This window comes from Leopardus geoffroyi, chromosome C1 (assembly GCF_018350155.1).
Source record: "Leopardus geoffroyi isolate Oge1 chromosome C1, O.geoffroyi_Oge1_pat1.0, whole genome shotgun sequence".
NCBI classification, from domain to species: Eukaryota; Metazoa; Chordata; class Mammalia; order Carnivora; family Felidae; genus Leopardus; species Leopardus geoffroyi.
The window spans coordinates 154926253-154945792 of record NC_059328.1 but is presented as its reverse complement, the minus strand read 5'-3'; the positions used below and the strand labels follow the sequence as shown (position 1 = coordinate 154945792).

Here is a 19540-nt window from a genome sequence, read left to right as displayed (position 1 = left end):
AGAGCTTATAAAAGTACATACTGTCACAACATATGTGAGGATCTTTGTGGAGACTGTGCTTCCAGTTGGAAAAATTCAAGGTATCTATGAAGCCACATATAGTTTGAACTTTGATGGCTATGGTGACTGCCTTCTCTACTTGCCACATCTCAATAGAAGATGGTACGAGGGAGGTATGACTTTCAATAAATTCCTCATGGGTTTCTATTTTTGGAAAACACGTCTTTCCCTCATCTGCTGAAATCTAAGATGTTTCATCAAGAGTCTCTGTAACTACAGGTTTGAGCTGAACTTGTCTTATCGGCACCAGGGAATCAACCCCTATGGGTTGAAAAATCATAATATTAGCTAACATTTATAATGTTATTATGTGCTGGGCATGCATCGTGCAATTTCATTCCCATAAAAACCACAGAGATGATCATCCCACGTTGCAGATGAAGATGAGGCTTACAGATTTCAAGTGTCATATCCAAGGCCACATGGATTGTAATTGACAGACCATGTCCTGGAAGTGACACAGGGTTGGAATTTAAACCTTACTTCCCAACCACTATCCTGTTCAGCTTCTTCGCATTCCACGACATACTTTGAACTCACATACCCAAGAAACTACATAATAAAGGCATTTACCTATCAAGAAAACAACAGAATATTTTCCTGGCTGTTTAGTTGTTCCTAAATTGCCCTAAACTTATAAGGCATTATTATATTAAACAAAATTACCCAGGTTTGTTGAAGTACTTCTCAGGTTCTTTGAAATACTAATGGTATTCTTCAAAAGAAGACCAGAATATGAAGCTTTCCCCCAATACTTTGTACTAGTTCTTATTCTTACAGAGTATCTTTTGACACTAAGTTTATGGAACCAACATTCCTTCACATCATCAAAGCTCTTCAGAGTGTATGAGCACACCTATTGATCTAATGGAAATAAGTAACTCCAAAGTGTCTGAGAATAGTTAACATTCAAAAAAACTTGTTTCACATGGACTGAAAGATATACTATATAAAAATACAAAGCTTCTTGTCATCACCAACTGTGGCCACTTTAGAATGAATGAATGTCTTGCGTGCCAACATTGTTGGTCAAGAAACCAGTTTCTGGCATAGTGCTATTTGTAGTTATTTTGCTTTCTCCGAGAGACTGCAGATAATAAGATGTAAATACTAATACCTCGTGAATCCACTTGAACTTCCATTTAGCTATAGCTTTACTCAGCATGACTACAGATAAAGATAGCAGCAATTATTGGAGCTTAATGAACATTTTTAAAAATAATTACCAAGGTCTCCCTTCTACTTGTTCATTTTGAAATCACTGTTTATTTTCAGGGATATCATTTAATTGTAAGATTTCTTCTCAAATCTCAGCCACAGTTGTACTTTGTTACAGTCAGAACCTGATGAGTTGTCTTGAATAGAACCGTTTTTCCTTCTCCTGTAAAAGGATGTCACAGCACAAGAGCACTGCAGTGTTTTTTTTATAATAAACTTGCAAACTAAGAACCCTGGCCTGGGAGCATGGTACTAGCTTCCTTGTTATCTTAACATATACATTGTATTAGTGAACTTTCAAAGACATGAAGATTGATGGCTCGGTTGTGTTAACTTTTTTCGTATGTTACTGGGGAAAATGTAAAGTATGTGTGTCACGCACACACACACAACTAAACGCATTTCTGCACCAATACGTGGATTCATAAGCTTGCATGGAGATAAAAGATTGTTCAAGTAGCAACTCTTCCTAGCTAGCATGGTGGTGGGAGGTGGTGAATCTCAGAGCCCCAGGATTTGAGAATGAAATAGACCATAACCTCCAAAATTGGCAAGAATAGGTATAGGACAACAATTTTTAGTCAAATGCCACACAAAAAAATTGGTCTGTGTGTTTCCTTTGGTATATCTGTTGGAGATTCCTCATTTCCCTATTAGGCAAAGTATTTCAAATTCTTGCTAATGGTATAACATGCCAGAGTCTCATGGTAGCAACAAGAACTGGAGTTCAAACATGATTTTCAATATCCTGAAGATAAGAAAAATTAAGATAAATGTTATTTATTTTTTATGTTCCTATACTTACTATACTGTGTATGTGCAGGTATCAGAAGTTCAATACATAGGAAAAGTACGGAGTGATGTTTATCTCCCTCTCTTTGCCCACCAAAGTCCAAAAGATTTAGGATTTAATGTAAAACCAAGTTCATAAACTTGATTTTTAAATTGTTCTCAGATAAAGAGCAATTATTAACTATATTAAAAAATAGTAAGTAGTAACATGGGAAAAGAGTAAAATTATAAAAAGCATATAAAATTTATAAAAAGGATATACAATTGTATACCAAAAGCATATGATGGCAATGCCATTTGGTGTTGGGGGACAGTTGGGGAGCAGTTTTAAAGTCCAATATAATGAGGGAATAATGATTCTTATACCACGAAGAAAATAATGATATGTACTATATTTTGCTTCCATGAAAGCAATGACTATTTTTAAGATAACTGGCTATTAAAGTTACAAACTTCACTTATTTGGAAAATTGGTTTATTTAGGACAGATTATTTCTCAACTGTTCTAGACAAAGTATTACTATAGCATTGCTATGTTTCTAGTAATATAGAATAAAAATAAGTCTATAAAATCACTTCACAACCTTATTATACTTTTCAGTAAAATTAATACAATTCTATTTAAATTCCAGAATAGGTCACTAAAAGTGCAATCATTTTGATTGTTTCCTAAGAAATGCCAGGTTAAAATATAGAAAGAAATGTGATTGTTTTGAATATGCATTTATTTTGAGCATTCTCCTTCTATATGTTATAAGTCATTTTGTTCTTGTTTCTATTTTACAGGCACCGGAAGTTCAGGAGAAGGACATATACGGTGATAATACAACTTAAAACCTAGACATGTGACTTTGAGATCACAACAGTTATTTGTAGATTTTAGACTATGTTCCATACTGCTAGACTGAGTAAAGCATATTTGCCCTAAAATCTTTTCCAAGCTTACAATATGGTCTCTAGTTTTGAGTGATGACAAAGACAGACTGGTAATCAGAATGCAGGAAATTAATTTTTGAAAAATCATTAAAGATTCCTTTGAAATTTGATATAACACCGCTTCTTCAAGTACACCAACTGCATATCCTCCAATGATTGGTTTTTACATCGCTCTATTTACTCTTTTACTTTACAAATTCAATTTGAGCTGTATTTACATGAATACGTTTTTTCCATATATATTTAAATATCCAGTCCATGAACTTACTGTGTACATGCTGCTGAGATTTGTATGGAAGTAGTGTGGTTCCAGCTAATGCAAAAAAGACTTCAAAGTTTTGACTGAATTTGCATAGAGACATAAATTATCCAGGATATTCAAAGCCGTAAATTTGCTGCAGGACATATATAGCTCTCTGGTGGCTTACGGAACCACAATTCTCTTTATTTCACATTTATCTATTACCAGGTTTTCTCCAACCTTCATAGGGTCTCCTTTTTGGCCCACAGCATTTTTATTTCTATATTCAGAATGTGCTAACTGGCAATGGTTGCATTGAAAAGTTACCAGTATTGGACTGCCTAAATGAATCTTCAGCTGGGTTCTTTCCTCCTCACTGTGCGCTGTCTAAACACACATAGGTTAGTAGATAACAAATTATGGACATGACCTGAGTGAGGTAAAAGGAAAATAAAAAAAATTTTGTTTCAAAATTGTTGGAGTAAATATGATTGACCACAAGAAAAATTTTATTTGGCTGTATAACTAGGTAATATATATCATAGATGTGATATGTGACATATGTAAAATGTATCTATACATATTTACTTCATAATATGTAATTATATATATATATATATGTGTGTGTGTGTGCGCGTGCGCGCGCACGCGTGCGTGCGTGTGTGTAAAACAAAAGTCTACAAATGTGCTGTTTGTACCAGAGGACAGCATATTCCATTTGACATAAGAAGGTGATTATTTAAAAGATATCCCCTTTAGCTGCAGTCATTACTGAAAGTTTCAAAACAGAAAGAGTTTAGAAGCAAATGGCAGTTTTTGCATTTTTAAAAAACTCACACAAGACATCAATTCCATCTCCTAAATTAATGTCAGGATCCAGGATAAATGTCATAATGTCCCCACAAAGTGATAAAGGGTGGGAATCTGGCCCTAAATGACTAACACAAGGTGATTTCATAAATATTTGAAGTGTCCTCTACTGTTTTAAATGGCTATCCTCCTGTTCTGGTCCACCCTCTACCCACCCCACTCTCTGTTTTAAAATAAAAGATATTGTTGCCAAACTACTAAGCCTTAATCATTATAATAAAATGAACGCCCTCTTTTCAGTGCAAAGAAAGTAATTAAGTTTATCTAAATATGTATTAGCTCTTTGTATGTAAGCTTCATAGAATTCATTTTAAAATCTTATGCAAATAAAAAAGCATAAAGCAGTAATTTCATGACTAAACATTATTTTGTCTCTTCATCTTTCCAACATAAATTTTCATACACATACAACCTGTAATATAGACAGATGCACACTTGATGCAAATTAGAATAACATTTTTCCCTATCAACATTTTAACTGCCGAATTGATACATTTAAAATTTTTAATGATGTGGATAAACATAGTCTGATCATGCTGCTTTAATTAAGTTTATTTAAAAATACATTTTGGGAATAAAAAAGCAATATGAGCAATATAAGTGAGTACACATTTGTTTGGTACAGGTCAGACTTTACTATGATGTAATCACACATTCTACAAGAGTGTGATATTTAGTGCATGGAAAAAGGAGACTTTTGTCCTGCCTATGACATTTATAAGAATCACTTTACAACCCAGACTTAACTGAAAGACAAAGTCATAGGAAGTTGAACATGCTGAGTTCAAAATAGCGTTGTCTAAAAAGTCCCAAAGAAAATGAGTAATAACTAGAAAAATGAAAGAAGCATTTCCAAACTATAACCCCTAAATAAGAAATGCTTTCTTTCATACAGTGCTTAGCAATAAAATATAGAATGAAGATGATTAACACTGAAACCCTCTGTATAATGAGATGAAATACAACTTATTAAAACTGTCCTTATGACGTTTTGTGGGATATGAACAAAGAATTCCATCATTTAATTACAGATACCTCACAAGAATCTTAGGCTATGAACCCAGTTCTAATTTAAAATACAATTTTTTTGAAAAATGTGAAAATGCTGCAAAAGTTTTAAGTCCTGATATTTATTTACCTAGATGTTTCAGCCCAGATATCTCTCTGCTATCAAAAACTTTCCAAAACAAAACAATTATTTAGAATCCCCAATTCAATTTTTTCCTTATGTGAAATTATTCCATTGGAACAAAACACCCATGTTTCAAATTGAAAAAAAAAAAAAAAAAAACACTAGAAGATTTAATAAACTAGTTAAGAGAAGCTGAAAACCAAGAACACCCTGCCAATTTCCACAATGACTAAAATAGCCAGTCCTCCTCAGTGTCTTTTATAGAAATAAAATTAGGCGCATCACGAAATCTGTCACCGTACCTGCGTGCACTTTAAAGGACTACGGCACACACGCTGTAACATCTTCACTCTGAGAAATAAAGCACACTTCATTTAACTGCTGCAAAACACTGCTGCAGAGAAGCCCAGTGCATTTTTTTTTTTCCGGCCAACTGATCCAGCTTTCCACCAGCCCCGTGACCTTTGAACTCCCTTCTGCACCCCCCACCCCCTCGCTTCTGCAGTCAAAGCCTCAGAGCTGGTCTCATTTGCATAAGGCTCAGGCAGCCCTCCAGCAACTGGAACGGAATGCTGGGTAAGGAAGTGTGGAACTGCAGCTCCGCCAGAATACCTGAATCACCGGAGGGATGGAAGAGGCGATGGGGAGTGGGCACGGACTTCTCTGGGCTGCCAGCATCACCGACCCCGTGTCTATTAATGGATAAGTGTTTTTAACTCTTTGTTTTAGAGTCCTGCTTTCTCCCCCACCCCACCAAAGGGAGCTGTCAGCAGCAACTATGGTAACCAAGGAAACCCAAATAGTCAAATACTTCATTTAAATACATGTGGAAAACCAATTTAAAAATTTCATTAACTTCTCTTGTTTTTGAAACATAACTATTTTTTCCCCCATCGGCATACATATCGCATGCATAATCAGGGACATAGGGTATTTTGTGTTGTTGTGGTGGTGGTTTAAACAGCATTTTACAAGCATAAATATATTTTAGTTACTACATAGATACATGAAGTCACTGTAGTAATTCTATAAAATGTTAACATGAGCCTAGTGTCTTAAAGACGATCATCCTAAGCGGTGTCCAAGAAATTAATTGTTAAGAATTTAGGTCCCAAGATGCTTTTAAAACAATACAGCAGTAAAAATGTAGAGCAAAGTTAAACTATGTGTTTAAATTCAAGGATTCATGTAGCAGTAATGCTTGTCTGTCTTTGGCAAAGATGTTCAGTGTTGTGCTATTATTTGCTAGAGTTATTTCTTCCCTTGTCTGCCTACACACAGCAATCTCTCTCTTTAAAACATAAACTTCTCTATTGCTCATAAGCCTAAGAAGTGGTTATTTTCTAGATACAGAAGGTCATGTGTGTACATATTTTTATAAATATACATGAGGGTACATGTTCTTTCCTAAATGGTGAATAAATGGAAATATGCATCATCACAAAATTAATCCATTCTTCTTTTGAAAATTAAGCTAATTTGTTTTTGTCCATTAGGGAGTGAATAATATCTAGAAAATAAAAGGTTTTATGAAGTATTTTCCATCTACCAAAAGAAATATAAAATGAAAAATAAAAGGCACACAACAGATTAATATAAATATATATTACTATAGTTAAATATAAAATGCATTGTTCTAGTAGTAGCATTCTTAACACTTCAAAATTTCCTTATTTAGAAAATTTTCATTTAAATAATTAAATATGCCAAACCTTCCTCTTTCAGTGTACAGAAAGACATCCATAAAATCTGAATGATATATCATCAATTTATAAGACATGTAAACTATTGCAGTGCAGGATTTTTTTAACACTGGACAAATAAATTTGAAGCTTTTTATTTGAGCTATTTATTAGTAGTACTCTGGTTTATATTATTTCTGCATATATAGAAGATTAGAAATTATTGGATGCATTTTCTTCTTACCCATAAATTTTTAAATAGGATAAATAACTTTTCAGTTTACTATAATCATAGGAACATTTCTCTATCACATCTGACTACAGCAACGATTTAATCACATTGGGTCAATTCAAGTGCATCCTTCATATTACACACTGCAAATATCTTGCAAAGTTTTTGTTTAAGGGAAAACACGCATTAGCCCATCCTAATTTAAATCCAATCAAACACAAGGAAGTGTTGGGAGTAATTTATAAAATCACTGACCTGTTCAAATAGCTGTATGTAGTCTTAGTCCTTGCACTCTTGATTCATTAGAATCCAAAATAAATTGATTATCATTTTATAATATGTGTCAGCATCACCGAAGGCACTGTTCTTCCTGGTTCAGTGGAATCTTCTTAAATTTGCCAGCCCTGTGTTTTATTGCTGGTACCGTATGCTTTATTGTTCAGCGACAAGAGCTTCACTCTGCACAAAGACTCATTACCTACTGCTTGCTGCACGGCATCAGCCTCACTGAGGCTGCCTATATGTGATCACATGGGAGTTTTGTCTGAGAAAGCCAGGCATGCCACTGACTTCACTGTGTCTATGGATATTTTTATCAGCTGAGGTCTGCTAGGAGGAAGGAATAACAGATTATGAAGCTGCTCTAAGTCATTAATGCAGCCCGACTTATGGAAATCCTTTCACAAGATTTTTTTTTTATTATTATTATGGAAAACGTTTGAGCAGGCATTCAAAAGAAGTTAACTAGATTTTATTTTAATAAGAAGCTGAATAATAATTTAAGGAAAAGGAACTAGAAAAAAGCAGTTTTTTACCTTCTGCTTTCTGAAAGTACTTTTGTACAAATGTTATTAAAGAGCCTTACTCAACTGAATGATTTGACAGTCTGTTTTAACCTTTCAGTTGCTGGTGTTTCTTTTCTTGGAGGTGGTTATCTTCGAAAAGGATGAGTGGCTGTTTCCCTCAAAATCTCCTCAATGAAAATCTCAATCACTAGTAGATACTATATATGAATAAAAATAGAGTATTCTAATTACTTTTGATAAAGTAGATAAGAGGGTGAGTCTGTTATTGATGTATATAAATGAAGTAGGTGATTAATTTATCTTCTCAAAAGATGACACATTCTTAGAACAGCTGACTTAAAAGAACAATGAAGATTTCAATTTAAAGATCTAAAGGACATGTGGTTCATATTAATTCTTAAAATCGCAGTAACTTATTTTAGACAGCTAACCTCAATAAAGCATATGGTTTACCTTATCTGATTTCAGTGTTAACAAGTAGTTTCAGAGCTGACTACTCAACATTTACAGGAATTTTCTGCTGTATAGATATTCGATTAATATATATTAACATAAATATGTGTATGTATATACACACACATGTACATACACATATATAGAACACCTTTCTAAAAATGTTTTTTAAATAATGAAATAATTACCTAAAATTATTTCTTAACATTTGAAAATGGATTGTGGATTTCCAAATGAAAGAGCTATTTAATTATTGGAACTTGATGAAAAAAATTGATTTCTTATCTCTTTAATAATCTGTCTAAATTGAATTGATAATTGAAAGCTTGTCACTTGTTAATCTCAGTTGAAATTTTATGACAAATACATGCAAAGTGCAACAAAGAGCACAGAAGGAAAAGTCAGAAGCACCATAAATGAAGACCAGAAAATAAATTTTCTGTATAGTTAGACATATGGTACATTTTAAAAGTGTTTGTAAATAAAACAATAATCTTAAAAATTACAAACGTATGTATCTGCTCAAGCCTTCCACCAATAAGAAATTGTTTTCTGGAAACAATTATAACTTAAAATTTTTTGTGTCAACTGAATTCTTTACAACTAATTTTAAGCTAGAATAGTAAGTGTAGCTAAATAGTCCAGTCCTTAAATACAATGACCTAACATCATTCTTTACAATATTTTTTTGTTGGGTTAGCACTGATTTAGAATGTTTTAGGTCTTAAATAAATGCCTTTTGGTGGGCTTTTCTTAACATTGAAAAATATTCAGATATGTTTTAAATGCCACCATTTTAATGCATTTGTTCCAAAATGCTCATTTTCATTTTTTCCTCTGCACACAAGATCTATGCTAAAGCTACAAAACCTTGGGGCATTAAAAGAAAAAGGGAAACAGAGTGTTCTTGTATTACAGTGTACCTCTAGGTATTTAAATATATATTCATTGTAGCTAATATCTTTGATGATGTCATCATGTTAATGTACAAGGAAATAAACAAAAGGCAGCCATTTTTCTTTTACTGCATCACTTCAAAAACAGTGAAATAAAATGGTTGCCAAATGGAAGGAAAGAATCAGCAGAAAACTAAATTACTTCCAAATCTTGGGAGAGGGAGGGCAAGGGATGTGAAATTGGAAATAAAAACTACATGTATGTGAAGTTTGTCTGAGTGTATGTAAAGAAATAATTCACAATAAGCAAAATAAATAAATAAGTAAGTAAATACATACAAGGAATATAGAAATAGCTAGTAATTAAAACAAATACCAGTAAAATAATGAGTCTCCCATGGAAAGACTATAGTCTATAAACTTAATACATTAAATGTAAAAGCCTATTAAATCTATTAATATTAAAAATGATCTTTAAAGGTAGACAACAGAGCTAGAAAGATCTAGAAAAGGACAGAATGATCATGAAATAGTAATTATCTGTCCAAGTCTGCTACTGTCTTAAATGACGTTGGTCATTTGGTGAAATATTCTAACATATTATGCTTTAGTTTTTAAGTCTGCAAAAGAGGAACACAAGAGTCTTTGGAAAGCATGTCATGGAGATAAATAGCAATATTTTTATAGTTTAATTCTCTAAATTGGTTTTAACCAAGCAGTGTCAACTAGTATTAGTAAAATGAAAAAAGATGATGTAAAATCTTAATGACTGTTTAAAAGAATTTTAAACACATCCTAAAAGCAGAGACAAACAGGACTGTTGGAAGCACGAGGTGATTTTTTTTTCTAATACATGCAGAAAAAAAAATTGAAATAAATTTAGTAGCTGATATGAAACAATACTTATAAAATTGTCTCAGGATGAAAACAAATTACAAAATATACCCATCTTTCCAATCAAAATTCTGGAACTCTCTTGTCTGTAACATAACAAGAGAATTGCAGCAGAGCATTTGAATTCTCACATTACACAATGAACAATGGTGCCTCTGCTTATAGAACAGTTTCACCAGCCAAGAATTCTTAAAATTTGAAATTAGCAGAGAAACACAAGATCACGACTTAAAGAAGAAAACTCCATCCAAGATTAAAAAGATGTTTTAACTTGCTTTGTTATGCTAAAAACTGAATTAAAAAAGATGTTTTGATTCTTACTACTGACTCTTAAAAGCTTGGTTTTTCTATAATGAGAAAGAAGCATCATAGAATTATTTTGTTTGCCCTCCCCGCTCTTCTACAAAATAACCAAAGCTTATCAAAGTAAGTCAAAATATGTGCTATCCAGCTCATGCTAAATGGATGATCGTTTGAACATTCTACTGCATGGAGGAAGATAGAGGAGAGTTACTTATACCATCACCTGTTTCTCCTGGAACTGTATTAATTGGCCTATATACCAGCACCTTCTGTTGGATTTATCCTTGATCAGGCTGGATTTTCTTGCTATATTTCATCCTCTTTTACAACACATTCAGAGAAGTCAGAGAAGTCAATAAGTTATCCATGTCAGCCTCAAAATCCAGGACTAATTTAATTCAGTTCAACAAACATTTATTGAGAGGTTACCATGTACCAAGCTTTGAAACAGTTGTTAAGGATATAAAAAATGAAATATACACTGTTCCCCAGAAGATTGTAGTCTCTCTAGCTAATAAATAAATAAGTAAATAAATAAAAAAATAAAAATAAATTACTGACCAAGTTATGGGAGGGTAGTAGAGACATGTTTTTTAAGGTTTGAATATTTTATTCACTTAGCATGCATTTTATGTACAATCAGTACAATTTCTGTATTTTCAGTATTGTTTCCTAAAATCAGAAAATCATTACTGTAATTAAAAACCATTTATCAAATACACGCACACACGCACACACACACACACACAGGCTACAAAGTCTATGCTATAATTCTCATCAAGAGGTTGAATCTAATTTCCCTCATCTTTATTCTAAGCTAGTCTTAATCATTTGCTTAAACAATAGAGGATACAAAATTGGTGTTTTGGAATGTCCAAGGTTAGGTGCCTAAGAATTGTTGTCATTTATACTTGAGCCTCTTGGAACACTCTCTCTAGGAGCCTTGACTGCCACATAAGAGGATTGACTACCATAAGACCACCATGGTGAAGCCACATATAGGTCAACAATCCCAACTGAGCCCAGCATTTAGCCATTCCTGATACCTGACACATGTATAACGTGCAGTCTTAGACCAACAAAACCTATCCATCAACCAACTGGACACCAAAAAGTGATCCTAGCTGCCAGTATATGGAAAAGAATCACTTAGCTGAGCTTTTCACAAATTCTTGTCCTGTGGAATGCATATGATACAATAAAATTGCTGCTGTTTTACGCCACTAAGTGTTGTGGTAGTTATTTGCCAATTACTAAGTGGAACATATTGACGTGGATGACAGAGACAACACAATAAACCTAAAAGTACACGAAACTATAATCTGATACACATATTCAGTGAAATCAATGAATTTCATTCAATAAAATGAATGCAGTTAATGGGTATATCAAAAGGAAATACAACTTGGGAGGGTGGAAAAAGAGAAGCAAAAACATTCAAGCAGTGTTCAAAGCAAAGAAAGAGATATCTGAGAAGATTGTACTGCAGGAAGGGGATTTCTGAACTGATAGGAAAGAAAGTGCTTAACTGGCCAAGAGAAAAGGAATTCCCATTTGCAAAAGGGTACTTTGGGAAAAGCCCAGAAACAAGAGCTAAAGCTTTACTAACTATGAGAGGAACTCTGAAGAAATTTGGATGACAGGCAAGTGACGGGAGGTTGCAAGAGAAAAAGGAAATCTAATGATCTTTCTTGGAGTGCTCTGAAGCTTGAAATGAGGAGATTTTTGCAACATTGATGCTGAGAAGTCACCAAGGCATAAAAAGAGAGGTATGGTTAAAGTGATAAAGAAGGCAACTCTGACAGTTCGGGAGTGGCTAGACTATGGGGCCCTGAGGCCACAACAGGGAGCTTGATGAAGAGGAGATAGAAGAAATGATGAGCATCTGAACTACAGGGATTGGGTGAGATGAGCAGAAAGGAATTCATCAAAAAGAAAGAAGGACTTTAAAATTGATTGGATGAACCAGTCTGATCTTTTCTAGCTTTAAAAGTCAATGTTTCTATGAATCAGTTACCAATTATATATGACAAGTAGAGAGCATTAAACTAGTTTTGTCAGGCAGATTTAGTAATTTCATAGGTATTTTAACTTGTTGGCCTCAGTTTGTCAACTTTCAGATGTTGAAAAGAAATTGTTCATATCAAATATTATTAATGTTGTGTTTGAGGGGCTGCAAAAGACTGAAAAAACAGGACCTTCCCTAAATAAAGTATGTAGAGGATAGCACTGATATTTCTTCCTGTTGTCTGATTCCTAAGTTAGGAAAACAATGTTAGGAAAAGATAAAGATGTCCTAGTTCTGTAAAGATAAAAAAAAAAAAAAAAGTAATTTTGGATAATGTAAACTAAAACACGACACGCACACGCACGCGCGCGCGCACACACACACACACACACACACACACACACCATATTACCTATCAAAGTAGACAAGCCTGTTGGGAGTTCTATATTTTTGAATCTTCATTCTATCTGGCTATTAGGCTACCAGAGTAGCAGATGTTAAGTGGCCAGTGAATGGCCACTCAGAATGATGCAGGTTAAATGGTAGGAATAGTTCCATAATTGCTGCTCCTGCACATACAATATGCACATAAATCATTGGAACACAGCTGCAAAGAAGTCTTTATGCAAAGTGACCCAGAGAAGAAAGTATCCAGATTTCCCCCTAACCTTCAGTCTTTTTATCACCACAAAGGCATTAAAAAAGAGCATCTATCAAGAGAAAAGGGTAAATGAAGCAAACCTCCTCCCTGAGAACACAAAGAATACATTTATTTCTTAGTAACCATCAAAGTTAATTACAATGATTTCTTCTTATGCTGAATTAGATGTCTAACCTGGGACAAAAAATATGGAGTCAAACAGCATATGCAAAAATCAGACATGAGCTGAGCGGGTAAAAAAAGAAAACAAGAATAATTTAATAGGATCAGTGCCTTTTCCAAGTCAATGAAAAGGTTGCATCATAGCTAAAAGGGCTATTTGGGGGTCAAGGCCCCCAAAAAGTTTCTTATCTTTTATTTCATCAATGCAAGTCTATAAATACTTGGTTAATAGACTCAATCTACTTTGACTTGTCTAAGAAACAGCTTTGGCATATTTTTTACCCATGTTCGTTTGTTCATTTGTTCATTCACTCATTCACTCACTCATACATTTTTTCATTTCACATTCACTGAGTCCTATTTGCTCAGAACTTGGTTCACTGCTCTGATAGGTTAAAGAGATGAATAAGTCACAGTATACAAAGTGGCTCTCCATCTAGAGGTAGAAACAGATATAACGAGTTATAGCATAATGGGATAAGTTCTATAAATGAAGAATATATAAGAACATCAAGACGAGAGTGAATAATACTATATAAAAATAACGAATAGTTATCAAGACTTACTAAGACTGAAGTGCTTTACTATATACGTATTAATTAACTCATATAACCATTGCAAAAGCCTATGAAATTTCCACTTTTACCATCTCTATTGAGACATCTCAATTTCATAGATGAGACAACTGAGATGAGACTGGCTAAGTGACTTGCCAATGTGGTGCTCAGTATGCAAACCCAGGCAGTATGGCTTTAATGCTGTGGGGCTCCACTGAGAACATGTTACCTAAGGTAGTAGTCATGTGGTCTGCACAGAAGGGGTGACATGGGAAATAAATCTTAAGGGACGAGTAGGAGTCCTTTTGTGGAAAAGGAGAAGTATATTCTAGGCAGAAGAGCTAGAATATGTAGATTCTGAGGCATAACTAATACATGTATGAAAGAAACTAAAAATTTCATTGTGAGAATGGTAAGGTTATTTGATCTTCATGGGATTGTGCATTTGGGATGCTGGGATATTTGGAACTCATCTTGGAGTCAGTTTGTACTCACAGGAGAGGTTTAAGTGGCTTGATTGTGATTTATTACGTAACACTGGAGAATGAATTAGAGAGAGGGCCTAGAAGAGGGGAGACCCAATAAGACTGCTGACATATCCCAGAAAAAAGTTACAAAGCTCTGAGTTACATCCCTGGGAACTGAGAGGAAAGATATTGAGGAAGTAAGTCAACAGATATTTAGCCTGGAAGTGAGGGAGAACCCTGAATCTGGGAATTTTAACTTAGGAGACAGCATGGATGAGGACACCAGTAGCCACAGTTAGAAATATCAGAAAAAGCTTAGATGTGGAGCCATTTAATAGCGAACACGGAAGGCCTACCACACACCAGGCCAAGAGTATAAGGTTTTAAGGATACAAAGATGCCAATTTGGCCCTTCTGTGCTCAATGCCTAGTAGAGTTGCTCACAGACAAAATCTGTTACCCAGATACACATTTCCCTCCATCACAGATAACTTGTAAGACTATAGAATTTCTCTCAGTGGCCTGATTAAAGGTTAAAAAAAGAACAAAGAGTGACTTTTCCACAATAAAATTTCAAATCTGAAATACCACCGATTGAACTTAATTGTGGTGCTCATGTATATAAAAAAGCTATAAAAAAGTGTTCTGCACAGATTAAAATCATGATCCAGATCACAAAGTCCACCTCCATGCTTTCTATTAATCATACAACATGAAGAAATACAAGAAATAAATTAGATTTCTCCTTTAGGCAAATGTTTTAATGAGCTTAATCCCGTGGCTTGCTATTAATGCTAGTGACTGGCTTCTTTGAAATGAGGCATGCATTTTCTTTCTTGTTCATATAGTCAGCTTCTTATTTAGTATTCATTATTCATGTCTATTTTTATCAAAGAGCACGAGTACATGAAACCATGATCCAAGCATGTTTGGCTCTAATTTTTATCTGTGGAGGGAAGAAAATTATACACTCTTATTATACTGGTATATATGATCGGTGTGTACATATGGGGTCTTAGTACATACATGTTCCTTCGTATTAGAAAATGGTGCTATTTAATTTGGGTGGTCAGGCTAAAGGACAGACATTTTTTTTCACACCTATTTTAGTGTCGAATATCAACATGTTGCAGGAAAAAAAAGCCACTGGCCTTGTAAATAAACAAGTAAAAACAAGTTTTGATCCCAGTCTCAATAAACTCTATCTAGATATTCTAAGAGTTTCTCATGTGAACAGCAAACCATGTGGGATTAAGAATAGAGAAAAGTGTAAACACATTTTATTTGAATATTAGAATCCCTGATAACTTTAGCTGACAACCATGGATACTGCAGCAATTGCCACTCTTCAGAGGCCATAGCATGACTGGGATCTTTGCCTCTTTAATTACTGATGGTTATCTATGGAACATGCAATTATGATGGCTGAGAAAAAAAAACTGAGCATCATATTGCTACTGTTTTCCTGCTGCTCACAGTGAGGTGACTTTAACCTTGTCTGTATATGTTTGATACATTGTATTTATACAGTGTTTCTTTGACCTAGGAAGCTGATGGCTTCGTTACTCCATTTCTCCATTACTCTAATTTACTATGTTCTGTGGCCACTATGGAAACAGGTAGTAGCCATAAATTTATGGTTTAATGCACTACAAAGAGAATAAGGCTTTTAAATACAAAGATATCTCAAGAGACCACACTTAGAATGATTAAAACTTGAAATCATTTAAATATGCTTAATATATGATTATTAATAGAGTGTTATAGGAGACAGCCATTAAAATCAGAATCATTATGACTGTATAAAAACAACAAAAATGTTTACAAAATAGTAGTTTATGAAAAAATTTACCAGAAATACTAACAAACATTATTATGACTAATATGTACGAAAGAAGACTAGAGAGGAATTAATCGTCTTTTTTTTTTAAGTTTCTTTCTTTTGAGAAAGCGAGAGACAGCACGAGCAGGAGAGAAGCAGAGAGAGAGGGAGAGACAGAGAATCCCAAGCAGGCTCTGCACGGTCAGTGTGAAGAGCCCGATGAGGGGCTAGAACTCACAAATCGTGAGATTATGACTTGAGCTGAAATCAAGAGTCAAACATTCAACCGACTGAGCCACTCAGGTACCTCAGGAATTAAAGGTCTTAAGAGTATGCGTGACTGTAAAGCAATACATACACGTTGATCTCAATATTTTAAATATACAAGCATAAAGTAATTAGAAAAATAGAATCAAAATCATAAAAATAGTTCTCTCTTGGGCTTTAGGTAATAGGTGATTCTGATTTTCAATTTTGACTTTCTAACTATTTCACAATTATTCTTCTCCCTGTTGCTAATAATACAATATAAAATTCTATACTATTACAATTGTTATTATACTGAAATTAATTGTGCTAGAATTCATTTAATAATAAGAAAAACATTTAAAAATAAGAAGACTGTTCAAATGATTTCACCTGCTGTAAGTGTAAGCTTTTAGATATCAGGGAAATTGAACTCTGTCTCCGTATTCTAACCTTAGGCTGAATTTGGCACATGATGGCATCCTGACTACAAGGTTCCCTTAAAGACATGATTGCTTTTGAATGAAGAACAAATATCTTCCCAACACTTTCTTTAAGCAACCACACAATATGTTGTTTTTCTGAATTCACTGCTGAGGCACTACCAGCAAGTTCACCTGTCTACTCCCACTCTCTTTCTAAGTGGCAATGGACCCAAGGGGTGACTGCAGGTGGTGCAATAAAGTGTCAGTGAGTAACCCTACTTCTGACTCAACTGCTGAGCCCCACATTATGGTGAATTATTTTACTTGCCCAGAGGAGAGAGATTATATTTAAATATTTTTTAATGTTTGTTTATTTCTGAGACAGAGAGAGACAGAGTATGAGTGGGGGAGGGGCAGAGAGAGAGGGAAACACAGAATCAGAAGCAGGCTCCAGGCTCCGAGCTGTCAGCACAGAGCCCGACGCGGGGCTCGAACTCGAGAGCTGGGAGATCATGACCTGAGCTGAAGTCGGACGCCTAACTGACTGAGCCACCCAGGCACCCCGAGAGAGATTATATTTTAACAAAAATAGTAAGGGCGCTAGAGGGATGTGATACATATTTAAAATAGAGAAAGATTTTGAGAGTTAAAAAAAAAAAATCTATAGCTGGGCACTATGTAGTTCCAGTAGAAATTCAGCAATAGAAAAAGCGGAAGACCTGCAGTGAAACACTGAATTGGGAAAATATTAGTGTCTTCCTACTAAGCCTTCCTTATGTTTGGAGAGTGCCTGCAATGCGAAAGTCAAGCAACTGAACTCCTGCTTTGTTGCTCTCCCGGAGACAAGTGATACTGAGACATCTGAACCTAAAACACATTGTCAGTGAATTTTGGTAGAGTTATTAATTGTACATTGGAAGGAACCAGCCATAATACAGACTGAGAGTGTTTCCCAGGCAACCATGTGAGGGACTACTTTCATTCTGTATTGATCAATAAATCTTTGGCTATAAATGGGAGAGTCTGGATTTTACACTTTCCTCTTCCCTTCATCGGGTGAACTCTGAGTCCCTCTTAGAGACTCAGCTCAAAAGTGCCATCCTTTTAAGCCTACCTCCATATTCTTTGCACATGGTGGAGAAAGAGGCCATTCCTTTCTGTCTCTCTTCCATGTTTATTACTCTCCTATACATTTTATAACACCATACTATATTAATGTTGTTTGCATTCTAGAAAGATACCAATAAGCTGGGCTCTAAAAGTTAAAGGCTCTGTCATACTCCTATTTATATCCGTAGAGCCTACTGCAAGCCTTTCATGTTAGAGATGTTCAGTGTTGTTGAACAAGTCTTTGTGAAATTGTTTTTAGAACATAAAGTGTACGCAGGCCTTTAGAAAGCTGTCTTTAGAATGTCTGATAGTGCTGGTAACATGAAGGCTGTTATTCAGAGGACAGAATTATTGTTTAACATCAGTTTGCAATTTGTGTTTTTGGAGCTTATCTTAAAAAAAAAAAAAAAAGATGACAAGCTGGAGTTCTTGCACACCTTTCCTCCCCCACTCCGTACAACAGAGTTAGGAAAATTGGATCAGACAGGATACCCTGCATTTTATCTCCTCTTGTAGCCCATTCCACAACTGGTAACACATTTTCAACTTTGTTAAAAATTTCTCCCACTGATAAAACTTCTTGAGCCTTTTTCTCAAAGGCCAATCATCATTACTATTCCTTTTGCCAATAATTTTTCTCCCTTCCCTTTTTTTCCTTAAAACATGAAAAGATGGGCTTCACACTTACTTTGCACACACTTAATTACCTAACATAGTCTCTTTGAAGTCAGGTAGATTTCTTTTGGAGTACAGATACGTGGACATCAAGAGATATTACGGCTTTGTTAATGGGCCTTCACAAATATTTTCATATTTTGGATCAACACATCTGCCAAACGTAAGCCATTTTAAGAATACTATTTCTGTCCAGAGTCTTTCTGTCAATTGATGGCATGTGTTAAATAAAACTAAGACAGACTAAAATGTCCATATGTGAATATTACATATAGAAGAGCTTTTAATTTATATTCATTCAGCATTAATTTCACTGGACTTCAATAGTCATTAACATAAGAAATACTTCTTCAGACATTGATTGATAATGAGAATTCCCTATCCCCCATCGAACCTACAACAGATGGACCAGAAAGAAAAAGGGTTTACAAAGTAGAAATTCCTTACTAAGTTTTTGTCTATCACAGCTGTCTATTCTTTCCTCTTCAGGCAAGGGACATACTGTGCTGTAGAAAATGGTAAGATTTCAATTTAGTTATGGAGAATTTCACAGGACAAAAGAGATTTTAATGTAGCCTATATTGCACCAATTTTATAAACATTGGCATTAAATTTGTAGAAGAGAGAGCAAATGTAATTTTATAATATTTGCAGAGAAAATAAAATCCCAATGAACAGTCCATTTTTGGATTCAGTGACTATATTGCCAAAATTGAAATGGCTTTTTGTAGAATATCAAGAACACAGAACAAACAGAAAAATTATTATTGAATTGGAAAAGTAAGAAATTATTCTTGGAGAGGAAGAAGAAAGATCTCAACCATTCTCTCTTTATAAGTCCAATTTCATATGCCTTTTTAGGGGTTTTTTGCTGCCTAACTTGAATTTATTC

General features: G+C 34.5%; 1 protein-coding gene across 3 annotated transcripts in view; it reads right to left on the bottom strand.

Annotated features, from left to right (window-relative positions):
* Window positions 1-19540, bottom strand: part of CSRNP3 (cysteine and serine rich nuclear protein 3) — a 212860-nt gene that overhangs the window by 96717 nt on the left and 96603 nt on the right. Inside the window, exon 1 of one of the 3 annotated variants that reach the window (XM_045480061.1) lies at window positions 7419-7679. The exons of 1 other annotated variant lie outside the window; for it this stretch is intronic. The gene's annotated coding sequence lies outside the window, so the exon portion shown is untranslated. Of the gene's footprint in view, window positions 1-5551; window positions 5684-7418; window positions 7680-19540 lie in introns of those variants that run through there. One more of the 3 variants, XM_045480062.1, reaches the window with a different exon arrangement.